Here is a 22,607-nt window from a genome sequence, read left to right as displayed (position 1 = left end):
ATGTTAAAAGATAAAGAAAAAAAGTTGATACCTAATATATTTGAATTTCACCAACCAAGTTGGCGATTGTTTATTAATAATAATAATAATAATAATAATAATAATAATAATAATAATAATATTAATAATCTCTTCTCCAACATTACGGAGAGTATGCCCGCATATTTTGTCTGCCACTATATTGCCATTAGATTCCCCTTCCATATGACTATGAGTGACAACCTATTGATCAATATATATTATTATATCATATACATGTAATTAATTTGTAATTGATATGCTTGATGCATTAATGTTTCAGGCTAATGCGTTAAATATATCACGGATTAGATACATCACGTTAAGCATATGCTCAACAAATAGACAATGAAAAAAGTCTTCACCTTATATTTTTTATATTTCTAGGGAGTGATTGGGACTGCTTATTTTAGCTAATTTATAACTTATTAACCTTTTGAAAAGTAATAAGATGTTTGGGATTGTTTTTTGTGAGAGAGGAAAAAATAATAAGTTATACTTTGCGACTTAATAATTTGTTGAAAATCAAAACAAGTTGGCTACCTTGTAGTTTCAGAGAAATGTAACACGGTCGAATCATAAATCTAGTGGTATTCGTTAAAGATAGGAGTCACTGAAAGTCTTACATCATGATCATCCAACATAGGTCAGCATAAAGAAACATATAAAAAGATCAAGCAACAATCATGTATATTAACTCACTGTAAGTCTTAGAGCGACAATTCATAACTATGTGCAACATAGTTTATCCGTAACCAAAAGAGATACACGCTGCTTTTTTCCTTAGCTATGCTTTTGTCCCATTGTGTATTTTTTTGATAAAGTGTTAATGAGCTAGCATCTCCAACCCTATTAGATTGATAGCTAATAGGCAATGTAATATATATATATATATATATATATATATATATATATATATATATATATATATCTTACTACTTTAATAAAAGACTACTTGATTGTGTCACTTGTCAAGCTCTCATCGTACTACTCACTTTTTTTAACCCATATTCAATAAATGGTTTTTATTTCAGGTTAACCCGTTCAAATAATAGTTTCCGGATCCTTTTATTATTTTGTCTATTTCTTTTCATAACACACACCCAACCCAAATAACAAACCCTAATTCCCACCTCCGTTCATCTCCACCGCCGTCTCTAATAAAAGACTACATATTCTTGCCACTTGTCATCTCATAGTCATCCTTACATTTTTTTCAACCCATTTTAATATATAATTCTTATTCTTTAAGTCATTTTAATATATGAATTCAATATTTTTATTAAATGTAAATCATAACTGATTCATTCATTAATAGATGGCCTCAAATGATCATATTAATTACTTAAAAGGTATGATATTTTATGTGCATGGATATATTTTTTTGTTGCTTTCATGGATACGGTATCATTTATTAGGGTTGGAATGCACTTGAAGAACCTTATTTGTCACACAGAAGAGTTATAAGAAGGCCTATTTGTTACCTTATCAAGAGTTACAAGTAGACATGGACTAAAGATTTTGATTTTTGATAAATAGTGTATACCGATCAATACAAACACAAATGCAGTATACAATGAAGGTTTTACTTATTTGCAACATTTTTATGTAATCTTAGTTATGTAATTTATGTTATTTTAATGTAAATTGTAATTTTATTAACATTATATGATTATTTTTGTTGATTGTATTTCACTTAATAGTTAAAGTTTAAAATTTTCATCAATTAACCGTGTGATACACGGACTCAAACTAGTATATATATATAGGGTAAGGTTAAAATGAAAACCCACTTGAGTTGTGAAAACCCGCGAAAACCCTATGTAACATCATTTTTTTTGTTACATGTAATATATGTTGTAACATTTAATACAAAACATCGAAACATCAAAAAAAAATTGTTTTGCTATTTTTTAACATTTTTTTACTAATTTTTATATATGTTTTCAGGATAGAGAAAAAGTTATATTTATATTTACGTTTTTTATTCACTTTAATTGTGGACCACAAGATTTAAACATTAATTAAAAACATGTGGTTAAGAATGGGTTTCTAGAGTTTTCACAACTTAAGTGTGTTTTCATTTTATACTTAGCCCTATATATATATATATATAATTGTGATTATCAACAATAGTATAGATAACATGTGTGTGTGGAGCTTGGTTGAAAATGCTAGAAAGCAACCAGAGCACGACAAAAGGGTAAATGCATACAAAAAGATTTAATTTAGGTGTTAAAAGGCACGTGTGATAATAACACCATAGCCAAAGCTAAAAGATTATCATGTGTAAATTCACATCCAAGTGTAAAACACTATGTGTAAATTGACGTCGAGGTGTAAACACCATTCGGAAAATTCTGACATCTCAGTAATCAGTATACTTATGGTAATGCCAAAATATCATGTTCAAACACACTCAATTCAAAAACTTTCAATCAAACACATTTTTTTTAAATATAGCATAGTTATATTAATATTAAAAAAAAGAACAAAATTTTATGGTGTAATTTTTTTAAAAAAATAACAGCGTATAAGAGCTCATTAACATTTAAAAAAGTTGGAGGATGTTGATAAGAAGATTTTTTGTATTCCTAATCTACCCCCTCCCGCTTTTGATACGTGAGTTTCAATGGCCTAAACCCAAAATGTTCTCACCCCTTCATTCTCGTTGAAAATGGTTTGGCTAGGCTTGGAAAATTAGACGTGTTCGAGTCACAACTTTAAATGGGTTCAGGTCAATACTTAACTAATCAATTTAGGTCGAAATGAGTTGTTTCCAAAATGAATAAAGGTGTAACTAAGTCGTTTTAGAAATAACTACCAAAATAGGTCACCCGCTATATTTTTATGATAGCTGGTGGCACGGTGGAGGTGATTGAAGCGGCAACGTTGGTGGAGACTGGAGACAACTACAGGATGGCGTGGACCTCCATATTTAGAGAATCAGTATTTATAAAACATTAAATTTTAGATTTATGATGAAAATGTAAAATAAAGAAAATCTTCAAATTTTATAGACGAAGATAACAATAGAGTGATTACCATTTTACATTAAAAATTAATGTATTTCCTCTCTACTTTTCAATTAAATAATACTTTTATATCTTTATCATTACCATTTCTTTTTCTTTTACTCACAACCATATTTAAAACATATTAAAACCATTTTTAAAATATAGTAAAAAATTGTAAGGCATAGACAATAACTTTTCAAATATATAATATACAGAAAAATTACTGTATTTCTCTCTCATTCGCTAACAACATTCCGAACCACTCCGTATATTTATAAAACTCGCTCATATATTTCACATATTTTAGGTGAGGTGACGATGGAATACATTACTCGATTTGCCTAAATCATATACTTGATTACCTACTCAAAAATTCACATTTTTATTCTTATTTTTCTATTAATGCTTAGCCCGTGAAGCATGTATCCAACAATTCAGTGATGTTCTTCTAGGGTGCTAATTGACAAAACCGATAATATCTATTTCATTCATTTCATAATTGTAATATATGACTTCATCCATAATTGCAATCATCTTTTCTATTTAAGTCGAGATTCATAATTAAATAACTAATATCTTTAGGTGTCCCATAACCCAAATCATTTTTCTATTTATGTCGACTCATAATTGTAGCACTGTATATCTTTAAGTGACCCATAATTTGAATCACCTTTTCTATTTGTGTCGATCCCTCATTGAATCAATATATCTTTTAAGTGGCCCATAATTTAGGTCATCTTTTTCTATTCCATGATTGGCTTGCTGACCCTATGTGAATTGAAATCCATAACTCAAATCATCTTTCCTATTTGAAACCATGATTGGCTTGTTGTCGTCTCTTAATTTGTTGTTGTCTCTTCATTGAACGTTAATGGACACCGTTTGATTCTAGAACTTGAGAACGAGACGTATATTTTTTATAATAATATATGCATAGACGCATAGTGATTTGTATTTCAAAATACTTTACTGTTAGAAATACACAATTACACGACAATGAAAGTAAAAAACCCTAATATGAAACTTTAGTTTACAGAAGAACTTGAAATAATATGTTTTGGGTGATATACATGTTTAAGCCGATTATAGAAACGTTTTTATTACATTACGTTAGATGAAGTCAACTAGCGTCATGAATTTATCAAGTGATGGAAAAGAAACTAATTAAAAGACAACATGCTTGAACACAAACTCAAATAAGAGGAAAGAAACGGAAGACAACATTGATTGTTTAGAAAACAGTACTAATCGGGTGTATATGTTGGATACTCGATTATTACTAACACCAAATAAACGAAACATCTTAATGCACGTGACAACATCTTGAAAAGTTTTTGTAAAAGTTATACTACTTGATGAACTTTTGTTTAATTTTTATCGAACATTAGGGGTTTGAATATCGTATATAAATCATGTTGGGTAATTTCGAGAATAATAACTTGTATTTTATAAGAGTCGTTTGTACTTTTAAATTAAACTATTTGATGGGCTTATCCAAATATATCAATCGGATAAAACTCAGAAGAGATCAAGAACTTGGTATGTAATTTTGAGTGAATTCTATCAACCAGAATAAGTCGTTTGCCTTTGGTAGTTACCATTTTTACTTTCAAATTAATCATTATTTTGACTTATGATAGTCATGTGATAAAATCCAAAAATGTATGTTATAGTCACATTAGACGACAAAGTCAATCCAAATACACATTTACACTAAAATATTTAACAAATTATAAACAATAGTTTAAAGGTAATAGTTGGTTATGTTTCTTAATGACAATATGTTTCCTAATTGCATTGCAATTAAAATAGGAAATGTTTGACTAACTAATTAGGGTTTATCTGTATGAGTGAGTTATTGTTGGACATTATGGAACGTATGAGATGGAATTATACTAATAGGTTACCATAGAGTAGGATTCTAAACTGACCGTTGGATCAAAATCCAAAATTGATTCTCAGTCCCCCGATAAGCTCATTCAAAATTGATTCTCAGCCCTCCGATAAGATTAAAATCATTCTCAGCCCTCCGATAAGCGTTAAGCAGTTAACTTTTCCCTCACGTGTTTGCTCATCTTCCTCAATAGTATGGCGGCGGTTCCTGGCAGTTGTCAATCTCTCCTCACGTTCGGCAGTTTATCAAGCATAAAAAAATAGCATATACACCATCCAAATTCATTCTTTCTTTCCATCTAATTTCTCCTCAATCCCTTTGTCTGTTTCAATAAATCGGGAATTTCATTCACAATCATCTTCATCGTCTTCGTAATTCACAGGGCTAAACCCTCAGCCTCAATTGGCTCAATCGCCGGAAAGCATTAACCGCTGCTCAAACGACGTTAGGGTTATTTTGGCGAGAAAATGTCTCCGGAAAGAAAATTGAGCCGTTTGTTGAAGGCTTTGAGGTTGAGTTGTAGTAATTTGATGTGGTTTGCTGTTTTAAGTTAAAACCTAATTTTGTGTTGAATCTGTTTGATCGTGCAGTTTTTTATGATGTGATTGAGCCTCTAGAGAAGTGTTTAGAGGCTCACTTTGTAACATCTCGGATTTTTCGTTTACGTTTAAACCGACCGGGAATAATTTAGATTTTCATTATTAAACAAAAATAATATATTTAAGTTTCTAATGTTCAATTTATACCCCTCATACTTTATATAATGTCTAAATCCTTATTTAAAACATAAAAAGTTCAATAATGGACCAAATATCAAACTACAGGGACTAAAAATGCAAAAAATGAAACTTTCCCCATTGTGGCCCGGGGCGCTGCGCGACAGGACCACCCTAGGTGGCCGTGCGGCGCGACAAGGTACCTGCACAGATCGTTTAAGCCTTAGTTCGTTTTCTAGTTCGTTTAAGGTATAAAATCGTTTATTTTAGGCATGTTAGAGTGAATTAAGGTCCAAGTCAACATCATACAACTAAAATACCATTCCTAATTCGTTTTCCTTTGTCCAAGATCAGATCTTTGTGAATAAATCGAAGATTCTTTTCTTAAATCGCATATACTTGCTTTAAACGGGCTAAAAAGCCCATATTTTGTTCGTTTTAGCTATTCTTATATAAACATATCATAATTCCCTGCTGTAAACCTTAACCTAACCCTACTACATCTCCTCCAGCTGTCACCTACCTCTGCTCATTCTCAAACCCTTCGGTTTTTGCATATTCATTAAAGACACAAGCCTTGACGTTTGACTTTGCTTATACGTTTATCTTTGACTCGTTATATCTCTTGATCCTTTCACTTTTCGGGTAAGTTGTAAACTGTAAAATTATTCATACATAATCCCTAGTCAATAACCTTCAATCAATTTATGAGATTGAAGGGTATTGACTGGTCAATTGCTTTAAAACCCGATAAAGGGTAAAACAGTCAACAATTTTGACTTCTCGTTTTCTCATACTTCTGGTCGGATTCAATGTTCGGTCCAGAAGACTTTTCTTCTCGTAATTAAATTTTAAGGGTTCTGACCAAAACCCGACTCCCGACTCGAAGTTCGGATTCTGGTCAGACTCGACTCGTTTAAACATTAAAATCAACATAACTAGAGTTCTACTCATCCGTTTGGATTGATTCCAGCGGCATTAAGTTCGTTTTTATTTACAGTTTCATATCACAAAGTTTCAGATTCTGATCATCAATCTTGTTGGACGTGTATTGGACGACTCGCTTAAATCATTAGTTCGTTTGTCGAATTTATTAATCACTTGCCTTCCGTCTAAGGTGAGTTTTATCATTCCCCTTTTTATACACTATTTTCAAACGTTTTGGGGACATATGCATACTTATTCATATTTTCTATCTATATATATACACAAAATCGCAAATATAATCATTATGTGAATATCAGTTGAATGCTATTTGCTAATTGCTACATATTTAATTGTTTACTTGATAAAGTTTCGGAAAGGTCCAACATATCCCCTTGTAGAGGGTTCTCATTAGTATGATCATACGACCGTCTTAGTAACCGGAGCCCGATTCGCTTGGCAAAGGTAAACCGACAATTTAGTCATTGTAATCAATGCCTGATTCGCTTGGCAACGATTCATTGGCACACGAATACACTTATTTTTGGTTTGTTAAGTTTGATTCTGTAACATCCGTATTACGAGATTACAATAAAAGAGAATTTATTATTGCGTGTGTCGTTAAGTTAGTCGTGTGTTTAGTGTTTGGATAATATTTATACTTGGAAGTGTGAGTGGGTTGTGGGGCCCATAACCCCCTATATAAACCCAACCCCTCCACCATTTCACCATTTTCTTTCTCTTCACACACTTTCACACACACCATAGAACACACATACTCTCTCAAGACCCGAATCCGAATCCGGGTTAAAGTAAGGAAGATCTTGGTGCTCAAAGTGTCTTCAAATAACAAGAATCACATCCAGATCCTCGAGTCGTCTCGGGTCCGAACCGAACCCAAGACAAAAGGTAGGTTTCAGTTTAAATGGTTATGTTTTTAGTCGGTTTTGACATGCAAACTGATAGAATGATAGATCGGGCTGTTAAATGTAAGAAAAACATAAACTTGGTGAGTTATAACCTCACGGGTATTTTATAGGACAAAAAGGTGATGTTCGGACCTCATAAAACATGGGTATACAAAGTTGGTACAACCCAAAACCCATAAAATGGTAAAATCGGGTCCTAAGGAAGAGTCACGGAGTAAAATAGCTTTAAAATGGCAAAAAAAGAGAGAGATAAAAAATGTGTATTTCACATGAGAAGAGAAATTCTTCCATGAGAAGAGAAATTCCATGAGAAGAGAAATTATTCCATGAGAAGAGAAATTCCATGAGAAGCGAAATTCTTCCATAAGAAGAGAAATTCTTCCATGAGTAGAGAAATTCCATGAGAAGCGAAATTCGTCCATGAGAAGAGAAATTCTTCCATGAGAAGAGAAATTCTTCAATGAGAAGAGAAATTCCATGAGAAGCGAAATTCTTCCATGAGAAGAGAAATTCTTCCATGAGAAATTCTTCCTTGCGAAATTCCATGACCCCCGTTAGTTGAGGGTTTCATTAGCATAGATATAAGAGATACTAGTAACAAATAATTGACACGTGTAATGTATTGTACAGTTAGCCGTTCACAGCTAAGGAAGGGCATTACCATCAACGGCGAGAGAAACCGACTCCAGGTGAGTTATAGCCCCTTATCTGTTATGTTTTCGGGGCTGTGTACATACTCCTATGTGGTAGATAATACGCTTACTTGATTGGTGAGTGTATGATACGTGTATGATTGTGTATTGAATGTATCGTTACATAATGATTGTATGAACGAGTATGTATATATATTTATAACTAGAAGATATGTAAAGTATGCACGTATGATAAAGGTAAGGTTATTCGAGATAAAAGGGACCAGACCCTTATAATATCTGTGATGATAGGGACCAGACCCTTATAATATCTGTGATGTTAGGGACCAGACCCTTATAATATCTGTGATGTTAGGGACCAGACTCTTATAATATATGTGATGTTTAAGATAGAATAGCTTATGGTATACCATAGGGTTATATGAAAGAAAGTATGTAAGAATGCATGTATGTAAAGTATGTATGAAAGAAGAAATAACAGGTAAGGTATGAATACGTATCTTCGGACACGTATGAGTGAGGATATGAATGTAATGTATGTTAATTGATTAACTAGAACTCACTCAGCATAGCTGACTTTTAATATGCACGCAGGCAAATAGGTTGAGGCTGCTGGCTTGAGGAGGGGGACACATGGCATGAACGGAAGAGACTGGCATCTACGAAGAGGAGTCATGACTGTTTTAATTAATGTTTATGGAAAGACAATTTGTATGTTAAGACAAAAATGAATGTTTTATAATGTGATGTTTGAAGTTTTAAGTTATTCCGCGAAAGTTTTAATTAACTCTGATTTTAAAATTGTGTTTATGAGTAAATCAAACACCAAAGTAGGGTTACCGGGAACGGGGCCTTACAGATTGAGTATTACCACATAGATTGGTTTGCGCATTTATCATTTATCAATATATATATATATATATATATATATATATATTATTAATTGTTGTTTCAAAATTGGTGATCATCTCACTCAACATGTGTTGTTGACAAACTCCATTTTCTACGCATGTGCAGGTTGCTTAGATTGAAGTATGGATATTTAGTCAAGACCATATGTTATAATGAAGACGATCGTTAAATCATCATTTATTTGAATTGTTTGTAAACGTGTATGAATATTTGAATTAAAATAATTAATTAGATATTGTCATTTATAATTATGATAGTATCTTCGAGCTGTGAGCAATCGGATCACGATCTGACATTTCCGTCTTAGGTTGGGGTGTGACACACTTGCCTTTAATTCGATGTGCTGTGGCTAATGGCAAGGATTGGCGAAATCAGATGTTTGATTTTCGATGTAGAACACAATTAGGTTATAAATCTTCAATTTGTGTCATGTGAATTGTTGATTAGAAAGAGAAATTGCATTAGTTCGCTACATTGTATTGTATGCAGTAGTATATATAGAAGAATATGTTTTTTATTCAAGAATTTATTGACACATAATTATTTATTGACACTATCTTGAAGCGTTTCTTACGGAGATTGAGAATCCTGGAAGAAGAGAAGCTCTTCACGAGGTCAATTGCGATAATTTTTCATATTATAATTTTCTAAAATGTTTTAAATTTGTTTAAACTTTATGTTTTTTGATATTTATCTACTCTTACAGATTATATATGACATAAAAATTGTGTTTACGGAGGAGTTGAAATGGAAGAAGATTATGTCCATTTGTCTCGAATGTCAATTGTTGAGGAAGGTTCTGTAAAGGTATATATAATATCTTTGTAATGTTCTTTTAATATGATTCAAGATAATAATGCACCTTTTTAGTATTTATTTATTTTTCTTTAGTTACCAGAATACTCGAGTGGCGAACTTGTCCAATATTGTTTGTTCTCACATTGTTAAATTAAGGAGTCTCTGGAGCTCATTATGATTTGTTGAAAGCACGAGTATTCACGTTAATCAATTTCAATATAGTGTACTAATGTTATATTGCATTCTAGGACACCAATGGGTCTAATATATTAATAATGGTTGTCCTCCAAGATCTAAGTTGCTCAAACCTTTTAAATAGAGAAAATTAAAAAACTACTATTACCATGATTATAAAGGTAGTTAGATAACAGCATGCTTAGACAAGGGACATATCACGACAATTATGGGAAAAAACGGTTTCTTAATTAATTAATTTTTTAATCAAAGTTAGACTTATTGGCTTGGTGATGCTAATTTTGTCGGTCATGCTGACTTTCTGCTACAGAAAAATCAAGGTTAGTCTTAGTGCGTGGGGCATTGAAAGCAACGAGTCATGGAGAGATTGCTAATTGAGTTTTGGTCTAAAATTGGTTTGAAACTTGTGTATTGCAGCATTTGGCTAAAATGAAATGCGAAGTGCTATTAGAAAAAGTTCAGAAAAGTTATCATTTATCATCTTCAACTGTTATCAGGTATAGGTTTTATTATTAGCTATCTGATATTTATCTAATATATTTTATCTTTATGTGTTAATACTTATTAGTTTTCTGTTGTGCGTTATTTGTATGTGTTAAGTAATTTGTTATATTAAACTTACTTTGTCTAAACAAGCATATAAAGCCACGAACAAAAAACGGGCATGTTTATGCATTTAGATGAAGCTCAAGACCTCTTAGATCGAAAAATTTTCATTCAAGTTTCCTTTTTTTCTCTTTGCACAAACTTAGGTTATTATGTAACTTCTTAGTAACTCTTTGATAATTTTTAATTTGTTGCGATTTATTTAAAAAATATATATATGGGTTACATCAAACCATGATGTCTACTTTATGTCGCATTACTATGTCGTCCACTGGTCTTCCTTAAAGTACCAGATTAAAGTAATCTCTGTTTGAATATGTAGCCATAGTATCGGGCAACAGACAAAATCAAGACCTTTAAAGAAGCTGGTGTAATAGTTCTGGAATCATCAACAAAGACCAGGTCTACAAAGTTTGAGGTGTTTAAACAGGTTACCATCTTCAAACTTTATGCTCTAAATTTTTTCTCAGTTTTCATAGCAAGTATTTTGTTCTGTTAATAGGTGCAGCGAGATTTTGAAGAATTGACTTCTGGAGCATTCCGTTCACTACGTGACTCACTAAATGGTGAGTAGATAGTTCTACACTTATCTCTAATTATGTGAGGAGTTTGTTTCATAGCTGGTGTTTTAACTTTAATATGCAGAACTTATGACACGAACAAAATATGAGGTTTTTGACGGGTCATGTTTGGGTTACACAATTTTAAGTGTGAGCGGGTATGGTCATTGTTTTTGACACAAACAAAATAGGAGGGTTTCAAGCTGAAGAGTTCAACCCGCTAATCCGACACGATTCGTGTAAAGATCAAACTATATATATTTGAATAATAATGTAAGGCAGTAATGAGAAGTGAAAACACTAACCAGAAATGATGCATTTTGTGTTATGTTTTTAGGATTTGATTACACGACCATTGTTTGAATTATAGTGTTTTTTTAATAATATATGGTTGTGAATCTTGGCTTGCGTCTTGAAACCTGTTTTTGTACTTAACAAATTGGGTTTCTAATACTGTTATGTCTTCTTCATTAGATAATATTAATGGCGACATCAGCTGAGGAACACATATGCTGCATTTACAGAAGAGGCGAAACACGTGATTTCCATGACAACCTATCACATCACGTCACAAAGCTGTTGTAAGAAACACACTCAATCAGTTCAGGAATGTCACAAAAGTTCAGTTTATTTCTGCCTATGTCACATCTTGCAGTGTTAGTGTTGCTTTGGTGGAATGAAATCAGATAAACAAGCTGAGGAAATCGTCTGTTTTCACAGGTGATTCTCCATTTATGAGATCTGAGATGCCAAAGCCCATATTGAAATGTTTGGGGATCGGCCCAAGAAGCATCCGGGAAAGGCTGTAAGTCATTGGATGGACCCGAGTCACTAAAACTTGAGGTTGCTAAGAATATCAAGTTTTGACTAAAAAATAGGCCATTCAATATTTGATGGAGGTAAATAGTATATATTAATTGCTATTCTAGTATTTTGGTTTTAGTTGTGAAGTAAGTTTATTTGTGATGTGCAGGTACAACTTGCAAAAGGCGAGAAGTTGCATGATCAGCAGTGAGAGTGTGAGACCTTAGGCTGAGGGGTGCGGAGCGCTAGTCAGGGCGCGTGAGGGACTTCGATAGCGCCCCGGGGCGCGAGAGCCACACCACCGGGGCGCGAGAGGGGCGCGAGAGGGGCGCGAGAGCGGAAAACGAGGCAGGCGCCAGGAGGCTCGCGCGCGTGAGTGGCTGTGGGAAATGGGAAAGAGCCGTTGGAAGGCTTTAATAATGAATAAAAATATTTTTTTTTTTTTAACAAAATCATCTATATATATCACAATACATATATCACAATACATATCAAACACAACCATTCTCACATACTACAACCAAAACGAATATCACACACCACACCCAAAACCCAAAATCACCCTATCTTCGAAACCTTTTTTTAAAAACATGTCTGGAAATTGGTACCCAAACCTAGATTCAGATTACCCTTACGACGATTTATGGTCGGCACCGGAACAACCGATGTTTTATTCGGGGTCGCAACAATCATCCGGCTTTCAACCATCCAACATGCAACCGTCTCCTAACTTTGTAGTTCCGGAGACACAAGAACCGGAACCAGAAGGTGAAGCTGCGGGACAAAGAAGACGCGTCCACCGGAAAAAACAACTTGCAACGGACGGGTCGGGTTCGGCTTCGACCGGAAGGGCGAAACGGAAAATCACTCCGTGGTCATCGGATGAGAAGGAAGCCCTGTGTCGGGCTTGGATAGCCATTTCTGAGGATCGGCGTTGCGGTAATTGTTTTAAACGTTTTTAAAAATGATTGTAAATAAAAAGTTAAATAAAAAAGTTAAATGGCTTACAAATTTATTTACATAATTTTTGCAGCCGACTACCAAAAGAGCAAGGTCTTTTGGACAAAGGTTAGGGAGACGTTCTATTCGCTCGTTGGGAGTACAGAGCGGAATCCCGATATGATTTCGGGTCGGTGGACCGAAATTAGAAAATTTGTCGGCTTGTTTACTAATCTGTTCAACAGGAACGCCGGTCGTATGAGACCAAGTGGCAGTGACGATTTGGCGGTCTATAATTTCACTGTCGAAGAGTGGAAGCAGGAGTGCCTGCGGAGGTATGGGGCGGTGAAGACGTGGGACGGTGTAAAGTTGTGGGAGAGGTTGAGAAGGTGTGCCAAGTGGGTTGAGCTGGTGGCGCCGGACCTTGATGCGGAAGTAGGGCCGAAACGGACTAAAACTAGTTCGTCTGGAGCGTACAGCACAACGGACGGGTCGGATTGCCGGGTTGGATTCGACCTAAACGTTGCGGGGGAGGAAACGTCTTCACCGCCGAGGAGGCGGCCATTGGGAAGGGACGCCAGGGGGAAAAAACCGGCTGAGGGGGAAGCCGTAAACATCAACGATCTTGTTGAATCCCTCAATAAATTCAACAAAACCCTGGAGGTGGTCTCTGTTGACAAAAAAGAAAAAAAAAGAATGAGAGATTTGGACTTCCTTGCAAGAGACTTCAGCCACCTAAATCCGGTCGACCAAATGCTGATGGAAAAACAAAAGGAACGTATCCGGAAGAGGTTGATCGAAGAAGACGAAGCCGAAGAATAAGAATAATGTTAATGTGTTTTTTTAATTTTTTTTAATTAATGTGTTTTTTTAATTTTTTAGTACTTTAATTTTTTTTATATATTAATGTGTTTTTTTAATTAATGTGTGTTTGTTTAAATAATTACTTATTTTTTAATAATACGTTTTTTTAATACATTTATAAAAAAATAAAAAAATAAACCGCTCGCGCCCCCTCTCGCGCCCCTCCACACCATGCCCCGGGGCGCTATCACCACTACCAATACCCATCTTATCAAGTTTCTCTCTCTGCCACACGTCACAATATTATTGGATGGCGCCCCCACTCACGCCCCCTCTCGCGCCCCCCCACACCCCTCAGCCTAACCTCTGCTACAAAGTCCTGAATTTTGAATTAGCATATTAATATAATATAAAAAACATGTTTTGCATCTGATTTATATTCTTCCTAATTCAAACACTAAGATCAAGAAATTGAAATTCAGGAACATACCAACTAAGGACTAAAGATGAATTAGTTGAAACTCATATGGCTTCTAGTTATCTCTGCCTTTTTCTTTTGATAACCTGTGGATTTATAATCCATTTGTATTCCAAAATGTAATTTCTTCAAATTACTAATAAACCTTCTTAGATTAATAAGGGTTAACAAATATCATACCAAACTTAAATTAATGCATTAGCATCCATATTTTGATGATACAAACCCGCATATAATCAGGTCGGTTTACCTTAAAATTAAACAATAAAAAGTTTGGTAAAATGGAAAATAATTAGGTGCATATGAAAAGTCTCTCATGCCTAAACAGTGCATTCAAAATGCATAGAATCTTCTGCAAAAATTTTCTTCATATATGCTAGACTCTGTTCTTTCTTAATCATATTTAACTATTATCTGACTCAAAAGAAAACCAAAAAAGTGATTACCTATGGATTCTCGAGGTAATTTCCACAACCAATTACTAGCAATAACATAATCATTTGGATTCACAAAAGTTGCATCGTCTCACATCATAATCCCAAGATGGGTGACCTTTCGATCTGTTACATGAGTTGCATTTTTCAGCTCCTCGTTGGCAGGCAGAGGCCCGACATTAGGGGTGTTCATCGGATCGGATAACGGGTTATTTGGTTTATTCGGTTCGGATTGTTCGGATTTGAAAATTTTAGAAACTTATCCGAAATCCGATCCGATCTGAATTGGGAACTTTCATATCCGATCCGAATTCGATCCGAATTAGTTCGGATAATCCGAACTATCCGAAATTATCCGAAATTGCCTGTTTAACACATACAAACAAAAAATAGGCATGCAAACTAAAATATCACAAAGAAAATAGAGGACCAAAGTCTATATCCATCACAATTCAGAAAATAAAAACAGTACATGAACATAGGTGAAACTTCATACAAAAGCCAAATAAAATCCATCATAAATAAGAAAATTAAAACAGTGCGCGACAAATGCCAAACTTCAAACAAAAAGCCTTTGTGTTCCAAAAAGCACATGGCACATCAACATTCTCCATTATCCTTCATAGATCTGCATAAATTTAACATGATAAATTCAAATATTTTACAAAAAACTAGCAAGTGAACTCAAAAGTCGACCCTAAAATTATACGAGTACCTTTTGCGTACTTCACCAAACAGGCCACCAACTCTTTTACTTAATCGACAGAAGTCTCATCTCTACAAGACACGAGAAAATATAATGGAAAATTAAGAGTTACCTTTTAAATATAATAAAATATGAATGATAAAAATATGACTCATAACTAATAATAAACAATTAGGAGTAAATAACCTTCTTCAAATTTATCAAGATCATCAATGTCTTCTTCCATGTTGCGAGTAACACCACTTGAGCGAATCCAATCTTGAAAATTAAAGCTTCAGCAATTTGAGGAGTTAAAGAACTCCTGAATGAGTCAAGCACTCCGCCTCCCGTGCTAAATGCAGATTCAGAAGCCACTGTTGAAATAGGAATGGCTAAAATATCACGAGCAAGCAATGACAAAACAGGAAATGTCGGACTTCTCTTCTTCCACCAACCCAAAACAGTGAAATCTTCACTTTCAAACCACACACTATCTCCTTCAATCTCATCTTTCAAATACTTATCCAATTCAGTCTTAGAATCTTCAGACACACCTGATTCTATTCTTTGTCTTTTTACCTCAGCCATGTTTCTCTCTCTTAGTGCTCTAAATGTATCCTCTACATTGCCAAAAAAATTAAAACATTTACCACTTGAAGTACCCTCATTCACGGGCTTAGATGATGCGGATGAAGCCTTGGTTGGATGATTATTCGAGTGAATCTGTTTATATTCATTGAATAAGTTATACAATGCTTCTTCACACAATTGATAAACTTGATCCCCTAGCTCATTCCCATACATACCTCGAAGATTGATGTTAAGATACCCCAACTTTGTCCTTGGATCAAAAAGAGAAGCAATAAACACCATCAGGTTGAATTTCCTGACATCACTCCAGTACTTATTAAATTTCAATGTCATTGACTCAACCATCTTTTTCAACTCCTCATCTTCTATTGTATGACAATTTTTCAAAACTGTATTTATATAACTAATGGAGTCCAAATATGTGTTTGAGGTAATGTACTTTGTACCTAAAAGATATTAGCACAAAATCATCAAATGAAATAATAGATCAAATGAATATATATTATATACACTAAAAAGTTAAATAAGATCATAATTAATACCTGAAACTCTAATAGTGAGCTCATAAAAATGACGAAGAAAACTTCTCAACCTTGTTGCATTACCCCAATCGTTTGTTTAAATCTGGCACCCCATGCCCCTGCTCAAGATCACGAAAAAACACCAAGTCCTCCTCTATAAAACGTTCAAATACTCTTTTATACTCACTTGCGACAGTCAACATCAAATAAGTAGAGTTCCAACGAGTAGGAACATCCAAAGTTAAAAGACTTTTCACATTCAACTCCTTCCAACACAGAAAATTCCTTACATCTTTTTGTGATTGTCTAACCCACCGAACAGCAGCCCTAATACGATCAACAGAGACTCCAACCTCCTTTAGTCCATCTTGCATAACTAAATTCATTATATGTGCAATACACCTCACATGTGTCCATTTTCCTTTAATAAGACACTTATCATTCCATTTCATCATTTTTCCAACTAAATACTCAACCGCAACATCATTGCTAGAAGCATTGTCGACTGTAACAGTCATAACATTTTGCAACTCCCAATCAATCAAACAGTTTTCAACCGATCGTCCAATATCCTTTCCTCGATGGCTGGAAATAGGATAGAAGTTGATCAGTTTCTTTTGCAAATTCCAGTTTTCATCAACATAATGTGCGGTGAGGCACATATAGTTGATTCCTTGCAAAGATGTCCATGTATCAGTCGTCAAACAAATTCTATTAGCTGACCTTTTCATTTAAGCTTTAAGCTTAGCCTTTTCTTCAAGAAATATTTGATAACACTCCCTTCGAATTGTGCTTCGAGATGGAACAACAAGTGCTGGCTGACATATCTTCATGAGTCTTCTAAATCCCTCATTTTCAACAAATTTGAAAGGCAGCTCATCAACAATCACCATTATTGCAATTTGTCTCTTAACTTTTTTCTGATCAAACCTAAAGGATTGTAAACAAACTTTACTATCACTAGTTTCCTCATCCTTCTCTTCACTAAATGCAAGATTTGACTGCTTGGAAGAATCATTTTCTGGATTACCCTTACATTTTGGGATATGATTTCTCATATTTGAGGTACCAACTTTCGAATCATCAACATAATTTGATGGACAATATTTGCATCATGCCCTAGCATTTCCATTTTCAGCTTTATACCTAACGAAATGAAGCCACGCAGTTGATCTGTCTTTATAGTTCTTTGGTTTCTTCGAACACTCCGATTTTAAATTGCTGGTATTAGAATCAGCCTTTGTAGACATGTCTAGAAAATCTGGATTTGTAACAACAAGACAACAAACAGTTAATAAAATACTTAGAATCTTATGTATATGTGTTTAAAATCTGCAAGCTATACTAACAAAACATGAAATATGGAGTATGACACACATTTACACATAAACATATGAAATATGCATAAAATCAAACATATAAACAGAAAGGAAAATTTATCAATCATTCAGACACAAATGGAATCTAATTAATATCTCGAAAAACATACCGATTAGGAAACAATGGAGCTGTGGTGGACTGGTGGCGGATGGCAGATGGCGGACGGGACGACGGACGATGGAGCGGTGGATTTGGGGTTACAACTTAGAAGGAATAGAAATATAGAAGCTGGTCACTTTTTGAAATGAATGAGCGGTGGGTTATTTACTATTGGGCCTGGACTATAAATAAAACTAATGAAAACACATGTTATTTATTCGGATAGTTGACTGCAAGCATATTTGACGTACTAATTAAATTTAACTGCAATTAAATAACCATAAAGTTGACTGCAAGCATATTTGACGTACTAATTAAATTTAAAAATATACGCAAGCAAGAACACAACATAATTTCATGGAGTCAATGGCAAAGAACGGTAGTCAATTGCTAGAACCAGCCGCTAACACCACGCAATTGCAGAATGCATAGCTGCAAGCTTCAAATTGTCATGGGCCGCAAAAATTACGATTGTGTATCCAGCTGGGCGTGACCCAATGATTATCATTTTCAATTAAGAACTCATCATGCAAAGTGATAAATATGTAAATGATAATATGAAAATGAATAATAAGAAACCTCTCTACTATCTATCTCTGCAACGAAAGTGATGGGCGTTTTGGTTAGAAACTCTTCATAAACCAAGCATATCACAAATGAAGAAATGGATATCTAACTTACTCTAAAAAGTCAGTTTAATAGCATCAAAAGTAAAATAATAATAATAAGAAGAAGAAGAAGAAGAAGAAGAAGAAGAAGAAGAAGAAGAAGAAGAAGAAGAAGAAGAAGAAGAAGAATTAACTCTAGATCTTGCACTTATAAATTCTCATAATCTGGAACCTTTTTACCAAACGGACATATGACAAAACAGTGAACAATGCAACCAATTTGATATTAAGGTAAACGTGAAAATTAGTTAACAAAGATTAAAAGTGCAATAACAAAATATAGTTGCATTAACATATATACCAATGGTATGATAATCTGGGGATCAATTATGATTCTTTGTTTAACAACTTTCAAAGAAGAAGCCGAATGGTGTTCCAATAAAGTCATCATAAGGTAAAATAGTTGTATCAAAATTGAAACATATCTTGTGTGCTTGTCCCATAAACCTGTGTTTTTCCTTAACGCGACCAAGAAACGAATTCTTAACAAAAAAGGTCGAGTTAAGTTCAATTTGTTCCTGAACTTCATCAAGTGTATGATACTCATGCTACCAAACATCTTGTTTACTTAAAATAATAATAAATGATTTATCAGACAGTCTTTATTATATTAACACATAAGCTTATAAATTAAATTAAAAAATAACAAAATATTATTTATTTAAGGGATTAAGGAAAATATTTGATTTTTAAAGGATTAAGGAGAAAAAAACATTTATGAAATAGTGGAAAACATATCATGTGTGAGCTCAAAATGAGGAAAATAAGAGCTCTCATTTGGTATCATTCATCAGTTAGACTATAAGAGCTAAGATCTCTATCAAAAGTACTAACACAAAGCATTACTTGTAAAATACATGTGCATATGTAACTTAAGAGATTAACAATAACCACTACGATAAGAACATGGTACTAAGTTAGTAAAATACAAAATACACTCAAAATGAGAATGATAAACAACTTCCATTTGATAATTTCTAAAGGAAGCATGAAGCATCACATAATGTGTAAAGTTGTTAAAAATCAAGAGATCAAAATAGTTTCAACTACATATTGTAAAGCGATGTTGTCTTCTTTAATGGAACTTACAAAAGGGGATTTTATGGTAGAAATTGAAACTAACCAAATCACAATGGCTAGACTGATCTCCTTTTGAATCAAACAATCTCCATCAGGGGAACCATGAAATGTCGTCTCTATTCCCGATTTCCCTTTACCTGTCAACAAATCAAACTGGTTAAATTAAGGAAAGCATGTAAAAAATGATCGATTAAGTTTTGAAGATTAATATTAAAGATTTAGTGCTAAAAATTTTAAGAAATGAAAGAACAAATTAATCATAAAAAAGATACAATTAGTTTAAATCTAGGTACATGCAAGATCAATTTAAACAACAGAGATTACAAAGATTAAATACATGAAACGCGTATCATATTTTGTGAAGAAGAAGTAAGAACAGTGTTAATCGGATCTGGAATTCGTGGAGATTGCCTTTAGTGCATTTTGGTAAACATTTGGGTTAGAGATAATTTCGTATGATATTTTTGATTTTTAATAAGCTGCTAAAGAAAAGGATTTTATGGAGAGGCGCAATTTTGAATTTGAAAAAATAAACTAAAATATAATGAAATAAAAATTAGGAAATGCCATGTGGCAATTTAAAGCCATCTGGTGAAAAGTAGAAAAGGATGTTAAAAATTCCATTCTTTTATTATATAGGTAGATGTAATATATAAACTTTTCAAATCGATTTCTCGTATTGAAATAATGCAAAACCACATTTTATGGTATAGGGTTTGAACGGATTGCATCTGGTTTAGTGGGTTTATATCTAGTTCGAGCAGGTCGCATCTCGGGTTTCGTGCAGACTTTCTGTTCACCAGAGCTGCACCTTATTGGAACTCAGATCCAGGTCACAGGTTGGGCTGTTGGTGACCCTCGTGAAGAACAAGGAACATCTCATCAAGTCTGGTGGTTCGAGCCTCAAGCTTGCAGATCTTGTTCGGGTTCTTAGTTTTGGCTGAACTGTTGGGATTCGGGTCTTGTTGAAGACCCGCTTGCATCATATTATTATTTGCATCATTTAATTTCTCTTGTCAAATCTCATTACTATTATTATTTTTTGTTATTTGATTCGGTTTAATCTCGTCTATATCGGTTTCATTTTTCGTGTTTAGCTTTCGAGCTCGTTTGTTCATTTTACAATTGTTAAGACGAGATGAAGGTGAATGAGAAAGATAAACTTGATTTTTATGGCATACCTTAGAGATTTGGGTAATGGATCTTGGATGGAATGTGCGTGCAGGTGGTTTGTGTGTGTTTGGACGTGTGTGTATGCTAATGATTGGGAATGATAAGAGAATGATGAGGATCAGGATGGAATTTAGGATTTAGGGGTTTAAATAGGTAAGCACAAAGGCTTTTAGGCCCATGTTTATTTTTAAGTCCAATATCATCTCCTAATCTTATCCATTCCCTATATATTATTTAATTACTTTAAATGACGTCACACGACACGATAACCAAAATAAACCCGTAATACTTTATTTACTTATTATCGAAATGAGGACGTTACACTACATATATGAAAAGTATCATAACTTGATTATTTAATGTTTACATGAATAAATTATTGTGTTACTTTGTTTAATTGTATTTTATAAAAGCAATTGTAACGTAGAGATAATGAATAGGTGTTAAATTGATATATTAATTTATAAGTTGTAATTAGACTTGAATAGATTTTATTAAATTTATGAGTTGTAAGAATATTAAAAGATGTCAACTTATTTCCGAATAACAAATTATTGTTATTTCCATCAAATTTATAAGTTGTAATTAGCATTTTTTTTAATTATTATTGCACTACCAGTACTAGACTAGACTGTGCTGATCTTAGAGTAGTATCCAAATAAAATATCTTTTTTTTTATTGGCAAAATACAATTACAAGCTTTTTCTACTCTACGACAATAAAATACTAAAAACTTTATTTAAATGGTTATGTTTACAAAGTACCTTTTTTATAAATCCTTTAAAAGTGTTAAAGAGTATTTGTGTATAAAACAATTTTGGAAGTGGTTATCGTAAACTAAGTTGTAAAAAAAATATAAAATACTTTTTTTTAATCATAAACTAGTAACAAACTTTTTCTTAACTATCAAATACTGTGATCGTATTTTATCATAACAAACTGACAGTGATACTAATTGAAATAAAATTTGTATGGAATATCCATTTATTTATATAAAACCCTAATTTTTATCGTATAATGTATTATTATTTAATGTAGCAACAATTCACATATAACAAAAACATGTTCATGAAACAAAGTCGAGAAGTAAACATTGTATTCTTATAAAGAATAAAATATATTTTGAATATTAGATCGTTATGTTTTTTTTTAAATAAAACTAGGATTGATTTATTTAAAATATTAATTGATGGTATTCCAATGATGAGTCATGTAGATTCATCTAAGCGTGGATGTTTGGATTGGGTAACGCGAAAAAAAAAATAATTATAGGCATTGCGAAGAGACATTTTTTATCTTCATGAAGACTCCGGCTTCAACATTATCCATCGTGACTTGAAATCATCTAACATATTGTTGGATGGCCAATTAAATCCCAAGATTGCAGATTTTGGTATCGCAAGGCTGTTTAATCTTGAGGAAACTCACGGTAATACAGTACGTGCTGCTGGAACCATGTAAGTATTATATGTGTTTGCTGGAAAAATATAGGAGACTAGGGTACTTTATTAAATTTATTTATACTTTAGACAGCTCATATATTGCCAATGCTTACATTTTTTTTTCTTGAATAGTGGATATAGAGCTCCAGAATATGACATGTACGGTGAATTTTCAGTAAAATCGGATGTCTTCAGTTTGCGGTGATAATGTTGGAGACGATAACAGGTCAACAAAACCTACATTTTCATATAGGAGGGAACTCGGAACACTTGATTAGCTTTGTATG

This window comes from Bidens hawaiensis, unplaced genomic scaffold (genome assembly GCF_021521415.1).
Source record: "Bidens hawaiensis isolate Kalapana, Puna unplaced genomic scaffold, B.hawaiensis_p1.1 tig00006365_1, whole genome shotgun sequence".
Taxonomy (NCBI): domain Eukaryota; kingdom Viridiplantae; phylum Streptophyta; class Magnoliopsida; order Asterales; family Asteraceae; genus Bidens; species Bidens hawaiensis.
Note: the sequence above shows the minus strand (reverse complement) of the source record.